Below are 16,716 nucleotides of genomic sequence, written 5' to 3'. Positions count from 1 at the left end.
TACTCTGTCGTAATGAGTTTTAACAGCCGGAGGCCTGAATAAACAATAAGATAACAGAGGGGGTTGCTTTGGAATGCCTTTATTACCCGTAGTACAGAGTGATGAGTTGAATCCTAGGTTTTGAAACCCGGGTGCAGTTGCACAGTCAGTCGGCCTTACAGTTTTCCCCCCTTGGCCCATGGGACAAACACAACACACTCCCAAGGGGTCACTATGAAGGCCGTGGCTGTGTATGTAATTCCCTGCGGCTTGGGGTCTCAGTCCCGACATTGTCGGCAGCTGCAGGGGCTGAGCACCAAAGCAGCATGGGTAAAGGAGCTTAATAGGAGGATGATAATTTTGGTGAAGAATACCCAGTCCCACCAGTCCCACCATGTGTAGGCGTCCTGAGCAGAGCTGGTAGAGGAGCCAGCCCTGGACGACCTGTTGCACCAGGTCCGTTAGGTCAGTCAGAGACCACGCACACTGTCCAAAAGAGTGTCTTTCCACCACAGAGAGACGTCCACCTCCAGCGGAATTCTCCTCAGAACGCAGATCTGACCCCTTGTGAAGTCCTCAATCACTTCCAGTTGGTGAAGTGACTTGCTGGACAGGTCAGACCTCCACCTGTGAAGGAACTCATCTCGCTGGTGACGTACTACTGTGGGTGAGACACCTGGATGATTTCAGCATGGCCATCCAAAAACTGAACACTAATACCTCTGGTGTCATAATGGGGAAAAGATGGTTACGCATATAGATCATAGCAGGATGTTTCATGACAATCAGTGCGAGTGGTGAATATGGCTTCTATGCCCCTTATAGCGATATCCACCAATATGGTGATTTAATTTATATACCTGATTCTGCACTACTATGCGGGTTGAGCATATGGTAGTGGAATTTGGATAGACCAGGTTTGGGTAAATCAAAAGAAAGAAAAATAAGAATCCGATACAACCGGTAGTTATTTACAACAAACATATAAACATTACATACATACATAAATGCTGTGGGTAATGAATATTTTCCCTTTGTTCTGACACAATTTACCTATGCCAGTCTAAGGCTTCAATGAGCTCCCTTACAACATGACTAGGAGACATGTGCAGACAAAGGTCCAGAATATCTTGTATGATAGCAGTAAGCAAATCCTCAGCATATGTTCTGCAGGCTAAGTCAAGCTCGATGGTACGGGTCTGATGAAAAAGGAAATGGCTGATAGAATTGAAGCGCCTGCGCTCCAATTCTTACTGATTGGAATATATTTTTATTGACAATTGATTATGTTTGAAACCAGTGATCAGCTGGTTTACCAAACATGCTGAAATTAGGATTATCAATTATCCTATAAATATTTGGACGACAAGTCTAAATACTCAGAAACTAAATCATTGAGCCGTGCCTATAGCCATGCATACGTTTGTACAACACTGCAGTATGTTGCATAGAGAATGCTAACAGAACACTGGAAAGTATATAGCTCACATGCACCATTACAAGATTTATAATTCAGTTATTTTACTTTTAAAAATAAACATTTATTCGGGGTGAATATCTGCATAAATCCAGATATCCAATCAAGAATTGATCCTAAACAAAGAGATCAAAACATAACAAATTATACACTTCATTTGGAGTGCAGGTTCACTGTTCTAAAGACAAGTGACATAATAGGTGACAGACAAAGTGGGGGAGGAAAAACAACAGTCAAGGAGACAACAGTGGAGAGCTAGGAGGGAATGACCCATAAGCCAGTCTTTGCCAAAAATGACCCCCCTTATGAAGTTTTAATGCCCCGGGAATAAAACAAGAGAAGAAATTGCTTCTACTCATTATTTTTAAATTTGCTTAAGCATTTTCCATTTGGAACACCTTCTTCCAAAATATAAGCCAATTTATTTCCCCTAGGTTATAAATACCTCTCTGGTCGTAAACGTCTTCCCCAGCAGTGACAGATAATGCTGGCCACTGTTAGGTCAGTAAACTTCAAGGGTTAATTTTTGTCATTGACTGGTTTATCTGTGGTCTAGGAAATATTCTAATATATATATTTTGTGTTAGTGGGAGAAACCACACAAACATACAATTAGATTTAGGTACACACATGCCTCAGTTAATCTAACTGGCACCCAAGTAAGTCTGTTAGTTTTATTAACATTTCCTAAATGGCATGCAAAGACGTGCAGTATACCGTATTATAATAATATAAATCCTCTGCATTCACAGTGGTGCAGTTAAAGCACACAAAGTGAAACAGAGGAAACAATATGGTGCACCAAGATGCACTATACTTTTGCCTACGCCTATATATAATTAAATTTATCCGATAGAATAAATTATATAATCAGGGATTTCATCCTGTTTTACAACAGATGTATCCCCACTAGGGCAAAGCCTATGTGACATCTATTATAGAACATTTGGTAGATTTAATTTACACAAGTCCATAACAAATGTCTCACAAACTATAGCCTATGTATTTAATTATAAGTATACAACTGTTACTGATACAGGTAGCACAGGCCAGAGGACCTAGTTTCCAGCAGCTCAGAAAGACAGAAATTCTGTGAGGCGACACCCGACACCAGTCTCAGAGGTCTTGCATAGGCCCCACATGCAGCTGATTCCCCAACCTTGTAGCAGCGCATCAGAGGGGTGGAGACTTGTATCTGCTGTGGCACCCAGCGGCCCTGTGACGTAACATCAGGCCCAGTACACAGAGGTATAGTGACCACCGGTACAGGCCTCCCAAACTCTGTTTCTAGAGCCGGAACTTAAACCTAGGCTATGCTCCTGACCCAGCAGTCAGTCCAACCTATAATTATATACTTAAATAAGATGGAGAAGCTTGCCACCTTTAACAGAGCTCAAACTTACTCCACAGTTAATATTATATATATGTGCATGTTGTCATGTTGCACATCTACGGGCAGCCATCAAAAATAATACTTATATACTTCCAATTGCGACATGCTTGTTTCTAAAACCGTTCCTACTGTAGCGTATTTGCTGTTTAAGCTAATAGCCACAGTCACACAGCACAGTTACAAAAACATGCATACCACCATTTCTCTCTCTCTGCCCTCTACCATGATCGCGCTACGTACCCTGAGGGGTAGTAACCTGCAAATATGGCTGGTTTCTACGGTCCCAGTCCTGTCCGGGATATGTCGATCCCCTACACAGTATTCATGCAGCAAAATAACACAACTCTCCCTAACATTACTGATAGAAAGAAACCATGCTACTCACCACACCAAGGATCGCAAAACCAGATGGAAGGAAAACCACACACCCGGGGTAACGGGTATCATGCCGGGTTGCACAACACCACCAGAAGGAGCAAACTTCAGACACCTCACCCCTTGTAAGCCTCAAATCTTACACTGGATGAAAGCAGATCACGTCGGCAGACGAATCTGACATGAATGGAATTAGATCACGTCGGGGTCACCAACTGTAAAACCCAACGCTAACCCAACGACGGAATTTAGCGAGGGCTGAAGGTATCAGCGTGCTCGTCCTTCTAGTGTTGCTGAAAGAATACTAATAGGGTTAAAAAGTAGTGGCCCCTATGCAGACAGTCTAGATCAGCCAATAAACAAACCACGATACAAAGGCAGTAGTACCACTCTGCCTTCCGCTCTTTACTGGTCCGGGGCTGACCCAGAATCTCCACAATAGGGCCAATAGATTCACCTTCGTTTATCTGACTCCATTTTAGAATAATAATTTAGATTAGTTATCCACATTAGTGGATGTCGTATTTATAATTTTGACTTGATCGCTATAGGAATCCTGTACTGAGAAGAACTCGCTGAACAATCCTCTGCTGGTACCACCGCATGTCACATCGCGCGTAATGTGCACGTCTCACGAACTGACTAGCTATCTGTAGTCATTACAGAGGTCGCAGGAATAGCTACTCTCGGGTATATCTGTTTACAGCCTAGGGACCCAAGCAGACCAACATAGCTACGGCTGTGCTCGACATGAATGAACTACCAAGCGGAGGCGAGGGATTTACCAACATAGGTCTACGGGTGCTATACGCCGTGATACAGTAAGTGGAAATAATCATCCTCCCTAGACCAGTTCGAAGGGGTAAACCACGCATTCCCTGTGTAACATTAAGTGTCAGTAAGGAAAGCCAAACAGATCAAGTTTTAACAATTTTATTTTACCAGGCAGGTTACATACACGTAATGGCATACTAGTTCCAAATAAAAACATTACAATGCAAACCAAATTACGGAGTCTTAAACGTCATACCTGGTAATAAAAGCTACATACGGGAGTCTGGCTACAGACACCCTGTACGTAGAAACTACGTGCACGGAGTGCACGGGAGGCTGATTGCATTCTCCCAGATTGCTTAGTTTGCTGTCCTTAAATCCAAATTCTGGCCTTTGATGTTAACCCTAGAAATGAGTCACCCATCTGTAATTTGGAGCCACGCCTCCCCAGGAAGCGCAGGGGGCACATGGCACATGGCTTTCACTGGGGCAGAGCTCCACACAGCTTCTCCTGGTTCCTGGTTATGATGTACAGGGTTTGCTGTTGCAGAAATAAAACCATTGCACCAGTCGCACTGAAACAATCAGAATAATACCAAACATGAATATTATCTAAACTGACTTTGTCATGAAACATCCAATGCTGTACACATCATTTAGTGACTGAGTCAAGAGGGAGAGTAATAAAGGGTTCAGGAGAAGGTCGGGCCTGGCAGGCAGGATTCCCTCCCAACCTCTCGGTGCCGTAAACAAAGTTGCTCTGTCGTTTACTCTGTCGCAATGAGTTTTAAGGTGCTGTCGTTTACTCTGTCGTAATGAGTTTTAACAGCCGGAGGCCTGAATAAACAATAAGATAACAGAGGGGGTTGCTTTGGAATGCCTTGATTACCCGTAGTACAGAGTGATGAGTTGAATCCTAGGTTTTGAAACCCGGGTGCAGTTGCACAGTCAGTCGGCCTTACATTATGAATATTCATAAGCAGTAATGCAGACCGCACCAGACTGGGCATGTGCAGATGAAGGCATTCATGCAGGAGGCAGCAATCTGGTTACACATAGAGCATCTGTGACCCGAACCCTGTCCGACTCTCTGGCATGAAAACAGAAGATCACCCTGTGAGTATCTCAGCGTGTTCAGTACTGAAACGGAATTCAAAGAACTTTTAGTACAAAAATGGCACCATTAGCCATCATTTAGCTGGATTTTACAGTATAGGCCTGTAGCTTAGTGGCTAAGGTACAATAGCACAAAGAAGTCCTACCAGACCAACTGGGCCCCCGACCAACTGAGCCCCCCAAGAGGGAAAAACAATTTACCCAGGAAAAGGACTAATTAACCAGGAACAGGATGTCCTGCTCCCAGCACACTCAGAGGAGGAGAGGAACACCAGCAACCTCGCGTCCGCAATGGCCCGTGACCGAGGAGATGGAGGAAAGTGGGTGGGGCCAGTCACAGCGTGTCAGCAATATCTCGCTCCTCAGTTATGTCTGACTCTTGTCTGATTCTCACCTCCAAACACATCCCCCTGCTACTGACATGAATAATGGATGCTGAGTCAGGGCTGTATTTGTAAGAGCAGTTGACTGGACTGAGAATCTTTCGATCTCCCACCACAGGTCTACTGTACCCGAGGCTTTCAGCCCCCCCCCCCCCCCCCTAATCCTGATAAAGCCCCAATCCCAGCTGAGGAGCTTTCCCCAGCCCCAATTCAATCATGATTTTCCTCTTAACTTTTTGACCTCCGGTAACATCAAGTGTTATAATTTTAATTGAAGAAAAGTATATTCATTGGCCTCCACTGGCTTCCCATTGCCGCACGCATCCGTTTCAAGGCCCTAGTGTTGGCATTTCAGGCTGCTAAGGGGACTGCCCCACCTTACATACAATCCCTGATCATTCCCTACTCCCCAGCTAGACCACTCCGGTCTGCCAGCTCTGGTCGCCTTACGGTTCCCTCTCTACGTGCACCTGGCGGTCGAGCTGCACGTTCACGCCTGTTTTCCGTTCTGGTTCCTCAGTGGTGGAATGACCTGCCTACCACTGTCAGAACAGCAGAATCCCTCCCCCTATTTCGACGCAGACTCAAAACCCACCTTTTCAAACTCTACCTTAGTCCTCCCTCCTGATTTCCCCTGCCCCTCCTTTCTGATATCCCTATCCTTGTCTAACCCCCCCCCCAAAAAAAAAAAAAAAAAAAAAAAATGCACTTCTGATGACAACTATGTTTAGAACAGCATTTCATGTGTATTTTGCTAATTTCTGGATGTAATGCTCTGAATTATGGTAGAACCTATGCACTTGTAAGTCGCTTTGGATTAAAAGCGTCTGCCAAATGACTAAAATGTAAATGTAAATGTAAATGTAACATGAAACAGGAAGAGCTGTGGAAAAAAAAAATACTGCTGTTCTATCTTTTTCATTTACTTATTATTTCATTGCCATCGCCTTTTTATACCTCAACTTCTTTAACCTGAAGTATAAGTGAATATGCTGCAGTGGAGGGCACATTTATTTATTCCAGCTGTAATATTTACATGTTTAGTAAAATATTATAAATTGTTGTTAAAATGTAATTAAATAAATGTTCATTCAAGGTTATGTCTCCTCCCGTACGGCAAAGAATCTTGGGGTGACTCTTGATAACTACCTCACCCTGGCTGCACAAGTATCCTCCACTGCCAGAACCTGCAGGTTCTTTCTGTATAATATACGCTGTATCCGTCATCTCCTGACTGAGAAAGCCACCCAGCTCCTAGTCCAGACGCTCGTCATTTGCCGCCTGGATTACTGCAACTCCCTCCTAGCCGGTCTCCCAGCGTGTGCCATCAAGCCCCTCCAGCTGGTCCAGAATGCTGCAGCCCGCCTGATCACCAGTCAGCCCAGGTCGGCTCATGTCACCCCGCTTCTCATTGGCCTCCACCAGCTTCCTATTGCCGCACGCATCCGTTTCAAGGCCCTAGTGTTGGCACTTATGGTAGAACCTATGCACTTGTAAATCGCTTTGGATTAAAAGCGTCTGCCAAATGACTAAAATGTAAATGTAAATGTAAGGTTGTACAACATGGCTGTACCTATACTCATGTGATAGGTACAACCATGGGTAATTATCACTATATTCCCACAGCTAGCAAAGTTTTAATTGAATAGAATAATTTCAGTTGAAATCATCTCAACTTTGTGTAAGACTGCCACATCTGAAAATGTATTTTATCAAATCTGAGAATTAGTTAGTGAGAGAGGTTGTTTTGAAAACACTTATCACAAATATGTGAGTTGAATGTTTACAACTGAACATTCCAGGTGAGACTGGTGCAGAGCAGCAGAGTTCTAGAAAAAAAAAAAACATTCCAAAAAAACATACCCTCCAAAGGGTTATAAAAAAAAGATACTACTTACTAGTGATTCATTGTTGATTTGAAGTGTTGGCTGAACCGTGATAAATGTGAAGTGAAACAGAAAAAGGTGGACAGAACATTGTGTGTTGATTAAATCACTGTGTTTGTAGGACAGAGGTCAGGCCTGTGTCACGTTTCAGGTCTGTCTCGCCATGTTTTATGTTTATTCATGTTGTCTAGTCACGTAGTGTCTTCATGTATTATGTTAGTCTAGGTTCGTCATGTTGTTTAGTTATGTTTCGTTACAATTTATTTTTCTTGTCATGTTTAGTTATGTCTCGTTACGATTTATTTTCTTGTCATGTCTAGTTATGTTATCGTACGATTTTATTACCTGGTTATGTTGAGTGATTATCATCTTAGTTTCGCTTTGTGTTATGTTTCGATGCATGTTTATTGTTACGTTAACTGGTCGTTGTTATGCATACACTTTTACATGTTTTTCCGCAAACCTTGCGTTCCGCCTTTTCTCTCTCTCTCTCTCTCTCGCTCCTTCTGTCATTCACTCCCTAATTATTTCCATTTGTCTATTTACTAAAACGACTAACGCTAGATCAGGATTGGGTAGAAACTAACAAGACTAATCATGTGTTCATGTTACCTTACGTTTCTCGTGCATGTCATTTACTAATTTACTAATGCTAGGGCAGGATAGGTTCATTACTAACGATTACTAATCTCCTTGTTAAACTTGTCATCCATCGCACCTGTTTTCCATTTCCTTGCTACGCTCTAACTAATTGTCTACACCTGTCTACACCCGCATTTATAGCCCAGTCGCGCAACTGTTCTTCGCGAAATTGTCTGCCTCTTGTACTCCAAAGCAACTCTTGAGCATTTCTATTATTGATTACACGTTACGATCCAAGCCTGTTTACCGACCATAGTTTATTGATTTCTGTTTTGTTGACCACCGCTTGTTTTTGACCACGTCCTCGCCTACCGTCTTTGTACTTTTGCCTCGCTGATTGTTTTATGGTTTCGACTTCCGCATCGCCCTCGACTACGACTCTGCCTGCCGTCCGCCTGTACTTCAGCCCCGCTGACAGCTCTCCTGCTACCGGACCTCCCTGCACGTTTACCGACTACGAGTTTGCCTCTTCCCTCGGCACCGTGCTTTTTGTTTGTTTACTGTTTGTTTGGCTGGATCTACGTGTACGGACTTTGCTTGTGTTGACTACTCTCCTGGGATTCGTCCCGAATAAAGCCCTGAGGGGTCTTTATATTACTATTGTTTCTGAGTCGTGCATTTTGGGTCCAACCCCCACGCACCCGTCTCAGAACAATTTCGCCAACATGGACCCGGCTGACTCATCCGCCATGTTCTACGCACTCCAGGAACAAGGCGCCATTGTCCAGCAACACTCACAAGGAATCTCCGAACTTCGTCTGGAGATTCGTGAGCTGTGTGCGGAGATGAGGAGACTCGCCATCGCGGTCCAGCCACACCCACTGGAGGAACCTGCCAATCTGCCTGCACCTCTACCCTCCCACCCCATGGGAACCTGGCAATTCCGGGAGCCACAACAACCCCCCCCCGGAGAGGTTCGGCGGAGAACCGGAGAGATGTAAGGCGTTCCTGCTCCAGTGCGACTTTGTGTTCAGGCAGCAACCTCAGACCTACAACAGCGATGACCGCCGGATCGGCTACGTGATGGGATTACTCAAGGGGAGAGCCTTGGACTGGGCGACAGCTGTGTGGTCCGGGGGTTCATTCCCTCCCCGGTACCCGGAGTTTGCCGAGGAGATCCGCAAGGTTTTCCAGCATGCATCCAGTGACCAAGAGCCATCCCAACGACTGATCGCCCTTCGCCAAGGCAGGAAAACTGCGGCGGACCATTCTATCGAGTTCCGTACTCTCGCGGCAGCCACCAGCTGGAATGATGCAGCGTTGGCTAACCTGTTCCTGGCCAGCCTGAGTGAAACTCTCCAGGACGAGTTGGCGCGACTGGAACCTATTACTGAGTTCGACCCACTCGTCCGTGCCACCATCCGTTTGGACAACCGTTCCAGACAACGCCGGACTGAGAGACTGGCCCCACCCGGCCAGCCATACCCCAGGCGAGTTCCAAGTTCCCGACCTGAGGAGAATCAAACCGAAGGACTCGAACCCATGGACCTGTCCCGTGCCGGTATGAAGATCTCAACCGAGGAACGGGCACGTCGGAGAGCTACCGGTTCCTGTTTCTATTGTGGGAGGCTGGGACACACCCAGGTTCAGTGCACCTTCCGATCCAAGAGATCTGTCGAGGTAAGAGCGCTCGACAGACATGAAGGGTCTGCCAGGAACGACCATCGTCCCTCACTTTCTGCTATGTTGATTCTCCCCGACAGAACTATCCAGGTTAATGCGTTGGTGGATTCCGGAGCTGACGCTAACCTCATCGATGAAAGAATGGCCATGGAACTGGACATCCCCACCCTCCCACTACCCCATCCCGAGAATGCTCGGTCTTTGGATGGAAAGACCTTTTGCCGCATGACGCACATCACCAAACCCATCCAACTGATCATTTCTGGGAACCATCATGAGATGATTCAGTTCCGCGTCATCAGGTCCCCTAATGATCAGCTCATTTTGGGATTACCCTGGCTCCAGAGACACAACCCCACCATTGACTGGAGTTCATGCCTGATTCAAGCCTGGAGTCATGAGTGTCACCAATCCTGTCTTCGATCCGCTCCTGCACCAGCAGAGGGTGCACCCAACCCACCACAGATCCCCAAGCCCACCCTGGAGAAGGTGCCCACCCCTTACCATGACCTTGGCACGGTCTTCTCCAAGACACAGGCACAGACGCTTCCCCCTCATCGACCCTACGACTGCGCCATCGAGCTGCTACCCGGTTCCACACTCCCCTCAAGCCGGCTATACAATGTCTCCAGACCTGAAAGGGAGTCCATGGAGAAATACATCCGGGACTGCCTAGCCAATGGACTGATTCGCCCATCCTCCTCACCTGTGGGCGCCGGATTCTTCTTCGTACAAAAGAAGGATGGCTCCTTGCGTCCCTGCATTGACTACAGAGAGCTAAACAACATTACAGTAAAAAACAAATACCCTCTGCCCTTGATGGACTCTGCCTTTCATCCCCTACATGATGCCACCATTTTCACCAAGTTGGACCTACGCAATGCCTACCACCTGGTTCGTATCCGAGAGGGTGATGAGTGGAAGACCGCCTTCAATACCTCCCTTGGACACTTTGAGTACCTGGTCATGCCATTCGGCCTCACCAATGCACCTGCCGTTTTCCAGGCACTAGTGAATGATGTTCTTCGGGACTTACTGGGCCGCTACGTATTTGTTTACCTGGACGACATCCTTATCTACTCCACCAATGCCAAGGAACATGAAACACACGTCAGGCAAGTTCTCCAGAGACTGTTGGAGAACAAACTGTTCATTAAGGCGGAGAAGTGTGTCTTCCACACAGACACGGTCGAGTTCCTGGGCTTCATCCTGGAGAGGGGACAGATCAGGGCGGATCCCAAGAAGATTCAGGCGGTCACTGACTGGCCTACGCCTTCCACTAGGAAACAACTGCAACGCTTCTTGGGATTCGCCAACTTTTACCGCAGATTTATTAGATCCTACAGTCAAGTGGTCTCCCCCCTCACCAAGCTCACGTCTACTGCCATGCCTTTCCGTTGGGGTCCCGAGGCGGAGGGGGCATTCGTCAAGATTAAGAGACTCTTCTCCTCCGCTCCTATCCTGGTGCACCCCGATCCCACTCGCCAGTTTGTGGTGGAGACTGATGCTTCCAACACTGGGGTGGGAGCCGTGCTTTCGCAAGTTTCTTCCTCTGACAATCGGCTGCACCCTTGCGCCTTCCTCTCCAAGAAGCTCTCACCAGCAGAGAGGAATTACGACGTAGGGAACCGAGAGCTTTTAGCAGTCAAATTGGCTCTGGAGGAGTGGAGGCACTGGCTGGAGGGATCTGAGAAGTCTTTTATCGTCTGGACCGACCATAAGAACTTGGCATACCTCCAGACGGCCAAGAGACTGAACTCACGCCAAGCTAGATGGGCGTTGTTCTTCGGAAGGTTCAACTTCACTCTCACGTACCGCCCGGGGTCTAAGAATGTCAAACCAGATGCCCTGTCCCGACAATTCGACACCTGTACTGAGCGTGAGGCGCCTGAGAACATCCTCCCGGGTTCCTGCATCGTTGCTTCCGTAACCTGGAAGATTGAGGCGGTGATCCAGAGGGCTCTACGGGAGGAACCCGATCCCAGGTCCAACCCGGGAACACGTCTCTACGTTCCCTCAGCTGCCCGGACACCGGTGCTCCAATGGGCTCACTCGTCCCTCCTGTCCTGCCATCCCGGCTTTACCCGCACCTTGGCGGTGCTTAAACGAAAGTTCTGGTGGAGCTCCATGATCCCTGACACCAGGCGCTTCATCAAGGCTTGCACCACCTGCGCCAGAAGCAAGGCCTCCCACCAAGCCCCTGCTGGGCTACTCCAACCGCTGCCCGTGCCCAGCCGACCCTGGAGCCACATTGGGGTGGACTTTGTTACCGGACTTCCCCCTTCCGAAGGTAACACCACCATCCTCACCGTAGTGGATCGTTTTAGCAAGGCAGCCCACTTCATCCCCCTACCTGGATTACCCACCTCCCAAGAGACCGCGGACGTACTGATAAAGCAGGTGTTCCGCATCCACGGAATCCCCTCAGACATTGTATCCGACCGGGGCCCACAATTCATTTCCCAAGTGTGGAAAGCCTTCTGCCTGGCCCTCGGTGCCACGGCCAGCCTCTCATCTGGCTATCACCCCCAGTCCAATGGGCAAACCGAGAGGACCAACCAGGATTTGGGAGCCGCACTTCGTTGTGTCTCTAACCAGAATCCGGCTTCATGGAGCAAGATGCTCACCTGGGTGGAGTATGCGCACAACACCCTGCCCTGCGCCGCTACCGGAAAATCTCCCTTTGAGATCTCTCTTGGCTACCAACCTCCACTGTTTCCTGACCAGGAGGCCGAGATCGCCGTTCCCTCCCTCGCCACCCACATGAAGCGCTGCACTAAGATCTGGAGGGATGCCAAGGCCGCGCTTTTACGCACGGCAGACCGTAATCGGCGCTTCGCGGATCGACACCGCACACCAGCTCCAGCCTACAAACCAGGTGACTCCGTTTGGCTGTCCACTAAGGACATTCCCCTCCAAGCCACCTCTCACAAACGGCAACCCCGCTTCATTGGTCCCTTTAAGATCCACAGCATTATTAACCCATCCTCTGTCAAACTGTCACTCCCTGCTTCACTTAAAATTCACCCCACATTCCACGTTTCATGTATTAAGCCTGTATCCTCTCACCCCATTTGTCCCCCCGATCCCCCACCCCCTCCCCCCCGCATCATTGATAACCACCCTGCATTCACTGTGAAAGAGCTTTTGAACATTCGTAAGAGGGGCCGTGGTGTGCAATACTTGGTTGACTGGGAGGGCTATGGCCCTGAGGAGCGTTCCTGGGTCGCTCCCAGTCTCATTCTGGACAAATCGCTCATCAGAGACTTCCATCGTGACCACCCTGATAAATTCCAAGGACCGCCAGGAGTCGGTCGTTAAGGGGGGGGTCCTGTCACGTTTCAGGTCTGTCTCGCCATGTTTTATGTTTATTCATGTTGTCTAGTCACGTAGTGTCTTCATGTATTATGTTAGTCTAGGTTCGTCATGTTGTTTAGTTATGTTTCGTTACAATTTATTTTTCTTGTCATGTTTAGTTATGTCTCGTTACGATTTATTTTCTTGTCATGTCTAGTTATGTTATCGTACGATTTTATTACCTGGTTATGTTGAGTGATTATCATCTTAGTTTCGCTTTGTGTTATGTTTCGATGCATGTTTATTGTTACGTTAACTGGTCGTTGTTATGCATACACTTTTACATGTTTTTCCGCAAACCTTGCGTTCCGCCTTTTCTCTCTCTCTCTCTCTCTCGCTCCTTCTGTCATTCACTCCCTAATTATTTCCATTTGTCTATTTACTAAAACGACTAACGCTAGATCAGGATTGGGTAGAAACTAACAAGACTAATCATGTGTTCATGTTACCTTACGTTTCTCGTGCATGTCATTTACTAATTTACTAATGCTAGGGCAGGATAGGTTCATTACTAACGATTACTAATCTCCTTGTTAAACTTGTCATCCATCGCACCTGTTTTCCATTTCCTTGCTACGCTCTAACTAATTGTCTACACCTGTCTACACCCGCATTTATAGCCCAGTCGCGCAACTGTTCTTCGCGAAATTGTCTGCCTCTTGTACTCCAAAGCAACTCTTGAGCATTTCTATTATTGATTACACGTTACGATCCAAGCCTGTTTACCGACCATAGTTTATTGATTTCTGTTTTGTTGACCACCGCTTGTTTTTGACCACGTCCTCGCCTACCGTCTTTGTACTTTTGCCTCGCTGATTGTTTTATGGTTTCGACTTCCGCATCGCCCTCGACTACGACTCTGCCTGCCGTCCGCCTGTACTTCAGCCCCGCTGACAGCTCTCCTGCTACCGGACCTCCCTGCACGTTTACCGACTACGAGTTTGCCTCTTCCCTCGGCACCGTGCTTTTTGTTTGTTTACTGTTTGTTTGGCTGGATCTACGTGTACGGACTTTGCTTGTGTTGACTACTCTCCTGGGATTCGTCCCGAATAAAGCCCTGAGGGGTCTTTATATTACTATTGTTTCTGAGTCGTGCATTTTGGGTCCAACCCCCACGCACCCGTCTCAGAACAATTTCGCCAACATGGACCCGGCTGACTCATCCGCCATGTTCTACGCACTCCAGGAACAAGGCGCCATTGTCCAGCAACACTCACAAGGAATCTCCGAACTTCGTCTGGAGATTCGTGAGCTGTGTGCGGAGATGAGGAGACTCGCCATCGCGGTCCAGCCACACCCACTGGAGGAACCTGCCAATCTGCCTGCACCTCTACCCTCCCACCCCATGGGAACCTGGCAATTCCGGGAGCCACAACAACCCCCCCCCGGAGAGGTTCGGCGGAGAACCGGAGAGATGTAAGGCGTTCCTGCTCCAGTGCGACTTTGTGTTCAGGCAGCAACCTCAGACCTACAACAGCGATGACCGCCGGATCGGCTACGTGATGGGATTACTCAAGGGGAGAGCCTTGGACTGGGCGACAGCTGTGTGGTCCGGGGGTTCATTCCCTCCCCGGTACCCGGAGTTTGCCGAGGAGATCCGCAAGGTTTTCCAGCATGCATCCAGTGACCAAGAGCCATCCCAACGTCTGATCGCCCTTCGCCAAGGCAGGAAAACTGCGGCGGACCATTCTATCGAGTTCCGTACTCTCGCGGCAGCCACCAGCTGGAATGATGCAGCGTTGGCTAACCTGTTCCTGGCCAGCCTGAGTGAAACTCTCCAGGACGAGTTGGCGCGACTGGAACCTATTACTGAGTTCGACCCACTCGTCCGTGCCACCATCCGTTTGGACAACCGTTCCAGACAACGCCGGACTGAGAGACTGGCCCCACCCGGCCAGCCATACCCCAGGCGAGTTCCAAGTTCCCGACCTGAGGAGAATCAAACCGAAGGACTCGAACCCATGGACCTGTCCCGTGCCGGTATGAAGATCTCAACCGAGGAACGGGCACGTCGGAGAGCTACCGGTTCCTGTTTCTATTGTGGGAGGCTGGGACACACCCAGGTTCAGTGCACCTTCCGATCCAAGAGATCTGTCGAGGTAAGAGCGCTCGACAGACATGAAGGGTCTGCCAGGAACGACCATCGTCCCTCACTTTCTGCTATGTTGATTCTCCCCGACAGAACTATCCAGGTTAATGCGTTGGTGGATTCCGGAGCTGACGCTAACCTCATCGATGAAAGAATGGCCATGGAACTGGACATCCCCACCCTCCCACTACCCCATCCCGAGAATGCTCGGTCTTTGGATGGAAAGACCTTTTGCCGCATGACGCACATCACCAAACCCATCCAACTGATCATTTCTGGGAACCATCATGAGATGATTCAGTTCCGCGTCATCAGGTCCCCTAATGATCAGCTCATTTTGGGATTACCCTGGCTCCAGAGACACAACCCCACCATTGACTGGAGTTCATGCCTGATTCAAGCCTGGAGTCATGAGTGTCACCAATCCTGTCTTCGATCCGCTCCTGCACCAGCAGAGGGTGCACCCAACCCACCACAGATCCCCAAGCCCACCCTGGAGAAGGTGCCCACCCCTTACCATGACCTTGGCACGGTCTTCTCCAAGACACAGGCACAGACGCTTCCCCCTCATCGACCCTACGACTGCGCCATCGAGCTGCTACCCGGTTCCACACTCCCCTCAAGCCGGCTATACAATGTCTCCAGACCTGAAAGGGAGTCCATGGAGAAATACATCCGGGACTGCCTAGCCAATGGACTGATTCGCCCATCCTCCTCACCTGTGGGCGCCGGATTCTTCTTCGTACAAAAGAAGGATGGCTCCTTGCGTCCCTGCATTGACTACAGAGAGCTAAACAACATTACAGTAAAAAACAAATACCCTCTGCCCTTGATGGACTCTGCCTTTCATCCCCTACATGATGCCACCATTTTCACCAAGTTGGACCTACGCAATGCCTACCACCTGGTTCGTATCCGAGAGGGTGATGAGTGGAAGACCGCCTTCAATACCTCCCTTGGACACTTTGAGTACCTGGTCATGCCATTCGGCCTCACCAATGCACCTGCCGTTTTCCAGGCACTAGTGAATGATGTTCTTTGGGACTTACTGGGCCGCTACGTATTTGTTTACCTGGACGACATCCTTATCTACTCCACCAATGCCAAGGAACATGAAACACACGTCAGGCAAGTTCTCCAGAGACTGTTGGAGAACAAACTGTTCATTAAGGCGGAGAAGTGTGTCTTCCACACAGACACGGTCGAGTTCCTGGGCTTCATCCTGGAGAGGGGACAGATCAGGGCGGATCCCAAGAAGATTCAGGCGGTCACTGACTGGCCTACGCCTTCCACTAGGAAACAACTGCAACGCTTCTTGGGATTCGCCAACTTTTACCGCAGATTTATTAGATCCTACAGTCAAGTGGTCTCCCCCCTCACCAAGCTCACGTCTACTGCCATGCCTTTCCATTGGGGTCCCGAGGCGGAGGGGGCATTCGTCAAGATTAAGAGACTCTTCTCCTCCGCTCCTATCCTGGTGCACCCCGATCCCACTCGCCAGTTTGTGGTGGAGACTGATGCTTCCAACACTGGGGTGGGAGCCGTGCTTTCGCAAGTTTCTTCCTCTGACAATCGGCTGCACCCTTGCGCCTTCCTCTCCAAGAAGCTCTCACCAGCAGAGA

General features: G+C 48.5%; 1 pseudogene; it reads right to left on the bottom strand.

The window, feature by feature from the left end:
• Positions 1 to 422: 422 nt before the first annotated feature.
• LOC133131505 (uncharacterized) lies at positions 423 to 9,690 on the bottom strand (annotated as a pseudogene).
• Positions 9,691 to 16,716: the final 7,026 nt, after the last annotated feature.

This window comes from Conger conger, chromosome 6 (genome assembly GCF_963514075.1).
Source record: "Conger conger chromosome 6, fConCon1.1, whole genome shotgun sequence".
Taxonomy (NCBI): domain Eukaryota; kingdom Metazoa; phylum Chordata; class Actinopteri; order Anguilliformes; family Congridae; genus Conger; species Conger conger.
Note: the sequence above shows the minus strand (reverse complement) of the source record. Positions and strands in the feature narration are given on the sequence as shown.